The sequence below is a fragment of the Rhea americana genome, unplaced genomic scaffold, assembly GCF_003343005.1.
Source record: "Rhea americana isolate MKP2758 unplaced genomic scaffold, rheAme1 scaffold_92, whole genome shotgun sequence".
NCBI lineage: Eukaryota > Metazoa > Chordata > Aves > Rheiformes > Rheidae > Rhea > Rhea americana.
The window spans coordinates 3,341,613-3,350,238 of record NW_028187111.1 but is presented as its reverse complement, the minus strand read 5'-3'; positions in this window follow the sequence as shown (position 1 = coordinate 3,350,238).

The following is an 8,626-nucleotide window of genomic DNA, read 5'->3' as shown; positions in this document are numbered from 1 at the left end:
GCTGAATTAGTCTGAGCAACAGTCATCCCAACACAGTGTCATGGACTTCTCTTTACACTGATCACTGTGTTTTGCAAAGATGACTTTCAGATTCATTAAATTAATTGTGGTGTCTTGGGCTTGGGCATGCTTGCTGAGCAGGCGAGAAATGTCACAAGCTTCTTGTTATGGATGGAAGTCACAGTGCTCTATCCAACAGACATAGCTATCAGAAGGACTATTGCTGTCAAAAGTAGGATGTGCAAGTCAGTATGTTATATCTGTTTTCGTCAGCCCAGAATTTCCTTTATACTCTACAGGTAGGTTGCAAACTTGCAAAAAACAATGAGGCAGTAGAAATTTTCCTGTAACGAAAGCACTTCTCTTAACAGTTCCATATGTTGCAGCAGAACAAAGCTGTGACCTGTTCTTTCATCTGCCACCTGACGGGTAGGAAGATCTTGAAAAGTCAATGGCTTATTTCTGACTGTGCATTGGACCAGCCTAAACTGGTCACAGAGGGAAATGATTTTATAATAAAGCTGTAAAAGGAGAGACAAAATCTCAGTTGTTTAGCTTTTAGCTGCACAGAGCTTGGCATCCACTCTTGAAACCCTATGAATAATTTTTGAAACAATATTGTTTCTAGTTTTTGAGCTGCAGCAGAAGGTAAGTGGTAAGTGCAAAACCTACCTGATCTCCTGCTGCTGCAAGATTTAGGTTTTCTGGATCAGGAGGAAGATAGCCCAGTTCTGCAAAACAAATTGGTCCCTGCTGTGTCCAGTATAGAAGTGTCTTCTCTCCTTGCAGTACTGTGCCCCCCTGCAGCTCAGCTTCTGATTGGACAGCAGGACACATCTTTCTCAGGGGAAAGCTGCAAGAGGATTTTTTTTTTTTAAACACTTTACCAGACTTATCTCACTTGTGGGATTGTTTCTAGTCATTGTCTGCAAAAATCTCCACTTAATAATAGAAATCTCATACTTCTTTCAGCAGATCATTGAATTTCCGATGGGGAGAAGAATTCTTGTTTAGTTTATGATTGTCAAATTCTAATTAAATCTGGAATACAGTTCTAGTTAAGTACTGTGAAATTTATATGTTTCCTCTCTGTGTAAGGACACAAATACATACAGGAACATGGACAGAAATATGATTGGATTCATTAAAACCAGCTATTACAGACAAATTATCCATATAGAGCAAATGCTGATTACTCAACAGCAAAAACATCAGTATTCACAGTTGATACCTCAGTTTGTTGGTCAAACTCTCCTCACCTTCCCTGGCCTCTTATTCATGCTGCTTTGATTGCTTATTCATTTTTTTTCCAAAGGATGATCCAAAACTTGCTAGCTAAGAAAAGAACTAAGAAAGTTACCACAGTCTGGTTGGGAGCATCACTTCTTACTTGCCAGCACTTTGATGGGTCAATGTATCTGAGGCCTTCCATGTGAAGCAGTCAACGCCCTTTTTGCAAATATGTACTAAGGAAACCCTGATGTATTGCAGGGAGGTGGCCTTGGTCGCTTGAATGACAGATGAATGATGTTCAAGAGATTGGGATTTTTCTCCCCGAGATTAACACAACAGACAAGACTCTTAAGCCTCATTTCATCCTCAAGTATTCTATTGTTGTTGGGTTTGTCCCTTTTGAAGGCTAAATTCAGCACTCCCAAGCAGCTACTACTGAAGGTAGTAGGGGCTGAGAGCTTTTGCATCATAGGGTAAAATACAGCCTAAAGGTTTCATACTAGGGCACAGCAGTTCCTACTAATACTGTGCTTCCAGGAAGAGAAGAGCCTACCTAGCTGACTTACTGGAGCATGCTGTTACCAGATATTAGAAGTAGGAAAAAGACCTTTCCATCAGGAAGTCATGAAGAATGGATTAAAAAAAACCGGAAGAGTGCTTAACCTATTTTTTATTATTGCTATGAAAAATGCTGTGATAGGAGAAAATGAGCTGATACTTACAAAAGAATAATCCATCACCAAATGAAAGATTCACCTGTCAGGGGAAAAGAAGTCTTTATCTAGCATCTTTATTTGGGAGACTGTTAAAAAAAAGTTACTTTCAAACAAGGGTTTGAATTTGATGTAATCATGTATAGTGTATCCCACTGTTCATGGATCTGCCTAGCACTGCTGTAAACTCAAGGTGCGATTGCATCAGCTACTGCTATTCCTGCAGTTCTCTTTAGTTTGAAATATCACCCTGCTCATTTGGGTTAGATATGAGACGTAATTTCCTGGTAATCAACACATGCCTCCAGGAGGTTGCCCTGCTGGTTAAACTCATCTTGTCCAAGAAACACATATGTGATTCCTGTGTTGGATCATGTCATCAAGACACTGCACAGCATGTGCTGTCCTCTCCCCCTTCCGGCAGTCACCCTGGGAGGTGCTACGGGCTTCCTGAGGAACTGCAGGTCCTTATGCATTTCCTTAGCCATGAGAAGCTCCAGGAAGCAAAGACTTAGCAGGGTTTCTGCACCTGTCAGGCACAGACACAAAYACAGGCAACTTCAGGAGGTCTGTTGGACAGAAACATCAGAACGTGAGAGGTGACTAAGTCTTGCGCTGTGAGTATATTGAAATCCTATTGCTAAACCTAGCACCTGATGGGTACTAGGAACCTTTTGTCCATTGCAGGCTTCCAGAGAAAATGTAAAGTTTCTCCTGACCCACAGAAAATTTGCCTGCTTATGGCATGCCTTTCCAGTATCCTGATTACCAATAAGTAGTTCTTCTCATCTGCTTTTCAACAGGCGAGTGTGATCCTATTCCTGGCATCTTGCCAAACTCTAAAGCAGACCTTTGCTACAGCTGGAGACAGGGAGCAATCAATACAGCCATCTTTAAATTCTTACAATGGGAAGTGTGACCTGGTAAGGATGAAACATGAGATCTCCCTTAATGCTTCCCTTTAGACTAAAGCAGTGGCAGGTATGGGCTGCTAGAGGGAACTAAAAATAAATGGTCTCCTGCCTGAGTAGATCAGAAATCTTGGGAAGAAAAGACCATGTTCTTCATCAACATATCACAGTAGGTTAAAAAACAAGAAGGGAGAACAGCTATTAACTAGAAGACAGCATTGGCATGAGAACAAGTAGATAAAAATAGGCTATGAAAAGCTGTGGGCTGGAAATCAGAAACAAGTTTCCTTATGTCAGAGTGAGATTCTAGAATAACCTGCCAAAACAATTCCTAACTACTTTTAAGATGGTCTGTGATAAATTAACAAGATGGACTTTATGATTCAGTACTTGTCATAGTTAGGGAATATGATGATGACTAGGAGATCCCTTCTATCCCTGCATTCCTGTTGATACAATAACAGAGCCATCTGTGTACAGCGCAGTAAGTGCTGAATCACTGAATGCTTTATATAGCTGCCTAGCAGTCCAAAGGCCCTTGCACCCATCCTGTCTGGAAGAACTTCCAGGACGAAAAAAAMCCCACCCTTACTTAAATAATTGTGCTCTAGCAGCACAAAGTATAAAGCTAAGAATGCCTGTGTTGGAAGAAAACCAATTACAGACTCCCTTACACAGGAGGAAGGAGATGGGATAAGATACCTCACCGTAATCACAGAGAGGTACATGCTCCGAAATGCAAGCCCTCTAGCAGCTTTGATACACGATTTCCATTCAGGAAGAAACAATGTGCTTAGCATTGCATGTAGGTACCTACCCATGCATGTGCTCTGCCATGTGCCTGGAACAATCATTTCCACACCGTGTGTCAGATAACATGGCAGAAAAATTCCTAGGTTAACATCAGCTGCTAAACTTTCCACAGGTCTTCTCCCACCATCACAGGAACTACAACTCTTTTTATCGTGTTTAGCTCCTCAGAGACCCTCCCAAGGATGAGATCACTTTCTGTAGCTCAGTGCCAGTGATGAGGAGTAAGCCACAGCTTACATTGATGCATTTGATGCCTCACAATTTGGCAGCTACAACTTCACTGCACTGGCTTTAAGAGCAGCCTTTTGGGGCAACCACAGCAGCTGCAGTTTCAGTAGAACTATCTCGAGGTAGAGGCCAAGGAGAAAGCAGGCAGGAAAAAGTGGAGATGATGAAAGACAGGCTGCTTCAGGATGGGTTTTCTCCCCCTGGCTCATTATAGGCCTGGTTTCTGGGCTCTGGAGAGTAACATTACTCAGGAGGAGAGAACTGCACCACAGCCCTGATGGCTGCTGCATGTCAGGAAGGCTTCCCTGGAGCTTCTTCCAGACCTGTGGAGGCCATGTGCTGATGCGGGTGCTCCTTTACACCTGCAAAAGCTGCTGCCAGCATTCCTAGAGGCCTAAGGCCCTGGTCTGCTGCTCAACACTTTGCTACAGGAATGTCCCGAGGCAGGTGCAACACCACTATGCAGCCAATATCTGCACGGGTCATGTGCTCAGCCAAGCCTCAGCTGGTTATTGTGGGCACAGCAAGAGTTCCCTCTTGCAGTATTTTTTTTTTAATACTCAGTATGTCTAATAGCGGTCCCTGGTATCAAAGCTCAGAAAGAAGCTCTCCTCCAAGTCCAGCTGCTGGTGTTAACTAATGCAAGGCAAAGGCAACCCTTCCACACTGACAATCAGCACTCTTATCCCAGGAAACCTGGCTTATTCCCCTCTGCTGTGGCTAACACAGCTTTCTTTCTTTTTTCTTTCTTTCTTTTTTCTTTTTTTTTTTAAGTCAGGCAGCTGAATCATAATCAAGAACAATTTTGCAATTTACTAAATAATTACAAGCTGACAGAGGAACGGAGGCAGCAGAGAGTGAACGATGGCAGGCAAGCACTGCAGAAGAGCCTTGAGGCTGGAAGGCACTGACCGCCCAGGGATACCACCCCATGCTGCGCACTGCAGCCTGCTGGGACAGCACAGAAAAGCTATGCCAAGGACCAGCAAGCAGATGTACAAAGACATGTCATGCAGGCTGTGACATGACCCTTCCTGAACAGCTGTCTGCAAAGAAAGGACATAGAGGTCTAGGTACACTGCTGGAGGTGGTGGGAAGCTGGCACGGCCTGCAGAGCTTTTAAACAGAGCAGCAACATTGGTGAACAAGGCCTGTGGGTTGGGAAAGGCTCTGCATGAGCCTTCTCTGGAGCATCTTCTACCTTGCTATACAYGATCAGGCTCAAGCCCACTGGCTGAGTGGATTCATCTCTTCCTATGAGCTTGGTATGATTTGCAGACAGCAGCTGGAGTTACAGAGCTAGGAGGTGCACAGTTAGCAGAGAAAAAAACGACTTGGAAACATAGTCCCAATAGCTAAAAACATTMAAAGGACCTCATCAGCATTAATGCTTGACATGAGCAACTGCCCTGTGTGCCATAGAAACCTCTCTACTGGCAGATACTGCTTGGAAAGGGAGCAAGTACTATTATGAGGAGTTACAGGATTGCCATGGCTGGAGTTTCTCACACGCCCTGAAGGACAGCGAGCACAGTGGACTCTTCATAGAAACTGCAAGTCTTACACTCACCTGGGAGCAGGCAGGGAACCTTCTTCCAATCACTTACCTTTCATTTTGATTTCCATAAAAAGAAAGCTTCTGCTTTGAACAACGAAGAGGCACACCCATTCTCTAGGAGAACAGATTTAGACAGCACATCCTTTGGAGCAGGAATTGCCCACATGGAATACTGCAGGTCCCCTAGGTGAGAGCCAGGTCTCTCTAGGCTACCTCCATAGTCAATCACAAGAAAAAGGCTCCTCCAAAGCCTTCAGTCATAACTCAGAGCATTCTCTGTCTGCTGCCACTCTTCCAGATGGCTCCTCTTGCCCTCTACCTTTCAGTCTTTGCAGAGTGTGCAGCACTGTCCCTATGGCTATTCAGAAACCTCAGATTCAGGGCAAAGCCCTCGTTAAGGTGCTTTGARTTGCTTAATGGGGAGAGACAGGCTCTTCCAAAGACTGTACAAAGAGCCTTGGGGGAAACCAAATGCCTAACTTCATGCCTAAGCCAGATGCCTAAAGCAAAGCAGCACAGACTCTTCTGTGGGCCTGCACAGTGCCTGGTGCAAAGATCCCATAATAATAATGGTAACTGAATGCACACCCCTATCTCATTCGGTTCTTCTCATGCACCAGCAATCTAATGTGTTGCATGGTGCTTTGACTCTTACCCACTTGAATCAAGTGTGTATTCCTTGACACAGGAGGAGGCTAGATTTGGGAGCTGACAAAAGCACCTATGAGTTTTTAATGTGTGTACACACATGTATACCTACATGCTGCACGAGCCTCCTGTATATACGTGGAAAGCATGCATGTCCACACGGACAGTTTTCGCGTCATAGCTGCTACCGACTGGAGAGAGAAAAACAATTGCCCCAAACTGCAATGATGAATTTCCAAACAGACCAGAGGTTCAAAGTCCTCTAGAGGATTCTTCTGCATTCCCTACTGGATTTTAAGTTAATTTTTATATCAGCTGCTTCCACATGGCTTTTAACGTTTGATCCTTTCATGCAACCATGCTGCCATGCCCTAGCCTCTGCTCGAGTGGCAGAACTGAGTGGTGGGAGGAATCAACACTAATTTGCAGAAGTAGTTTTCCAGTGCTTATTCAAATTTAGCAAGGTCCTTAGAGTGTCCCAACCACTCATCTGTCCATTGGTTCAATTTGGAGATGCTGTGAGATGCACTGTAAGGGGCATTTGAGTACACTGAATACCTATTTAAGCTCTAGTGCAGTACTATCCATCTTGCTCACTATTCTCCCTCTGCACACACATACAGGGCTCCGGCCTTCCTAGCACTGTTTCTGCTTCTCCACATCCACTCTCTCCCTTACAAAGATCCTGGCTGCATGTCAGCAGAGACCAGCTCCTGGTATAACCCAACAACCTGCTCAGCAGGCAAGAGGGACCAACAGACCAAACCTTAGCCTTGTTGCCCACTGTCTGAGTCTCACACCTGAGGTGGGGGACAGGCCAGCAGCTCCAGCTGGTTCCTGCCACCCCTTCCTCCCACAGCCAGAGGCTCCCAGCAAGACTCTGGGCAGCTCAACGCCAGTAGCAGTTGCAGCAGCCTCTACTGCAAGCACTGCAAAACTGCAGGCAGACTTTCCCTAGTCCCAAACTGCACTGGGCCAGGGAAGCAATTGCACACATTGGGAAAGCACCAGTTCCTCACTAAATAAAATTTCCTACTGCCTGCTGTGAAAGCAGCAGGTGAAAGACTTGACAGCACCTCCAAGATGCCCAGGCTTTCCAACACAAGAGGTCAGGCCAGCAAACTGCCCAAAGCTGGCAGGGCTCTCCAAATTTGCATTGGCTTTGGCATCCCTTACCAGTGTTCAGCCTATCCCCTCCACTTCACCCACTGCAAGCTTTGCTGGGACTTGCATTGCCCTTGACTGAGGCATAGAAATTGCTTGTTCATGTTCTCCAGCTGCATGTGCTGCCCACGCCTGCCAGGAAAGGGCAGCCAGAGGCCACTGCTGAGGACTCTGCAAGCTGCATTTGCCCCGAGGGCATCCCAGCTCCACAAGTTGCAGAGCCAAAGCCACTTCCGGCCGGGTGGAGGTGAAGCTGCAGCCTGTCAAAGAAATGATGGCTATAAATAAAACATCAGCTGCTGTGAACTCACTGTTCTCTGCACACTGCTCATTCACACAGTTGTTGCTCTCTCGAGGCCAAGAAGGTTTGTCTGTTTRCGGCCTTCCTTCCAACCCCACATGAGCTCTGCACTGCTTTGGTGGAGCACAGAAGGCCCTGTGGACCCAGAAGATAAAACAGCTTCTGGAGCATCCAGGCAAGTGGTGTAAGTGCATGCTGTAGCATACCTTTATAAATCACRGCTTTGCCCCTCCTATGTCCCCAGTATCCCTTCTGCATCAGGAAAGCCAGCACAGACAGTAAGTGCAGCCCTTCCCTTTGCTGTGATTGCCAGAGACACTCCACATTTCCACCCCTGTCTTCACTCCAGCCCATGCTGTGTAATTTGCCTTGCAGCAGTAGACAAGACCCAATCAATGCATCTCATCTGGGCCAGAGCCAACCAGGCAGCCCCCAAGCTGTAAAAACCCAGACATATATGAAAGAAGAACCAAAGGAAATTGGTTTCTGTTAGTTAAAGGTGACAAATGAAATTGGGATCACCCTCTGGAGTGTTTCCATACTAGGAACAAAGAGAGGCTGTGGGAATACTGTCCCCCATAAGATTATTGATTTTGGAGATTTGCCTTAGAAACACAGATTTCAGCAAGCCTGGAAAACTGTGAAGGTGATGGGGAAAAGAAGGAAATGCTGCTGGAAGGATACAGAAGTTAGGTATTTCACCATTGTAAGAGATAATTGAGAGGGAATTACTAACTTTTGTYAAAACTGGGTTTAGGGTTCTTCTGTTACCACCTCTTTTGACAAAAGCATCCTTTCAAAACAGTCTTTAGGCACTGAACTTCAAGCCTCAGCACCCCTCACTTCTTCTGTAAAGGCAAATACATGCTGAAATGCTTTCACAAACATCCAACAAAAGCAGGCACACCAGATTTACTATTCTTGATAGTTCTAAGGTAAAAACAGAACAAACCATATTAAACAAATCTAAATCATTCCAGACTACTTCATCCACCACAAAGACATACAGAAGGGCACAAGCCCCAGAAAAAAAAAATAGGCAAAACAAACAAACAAA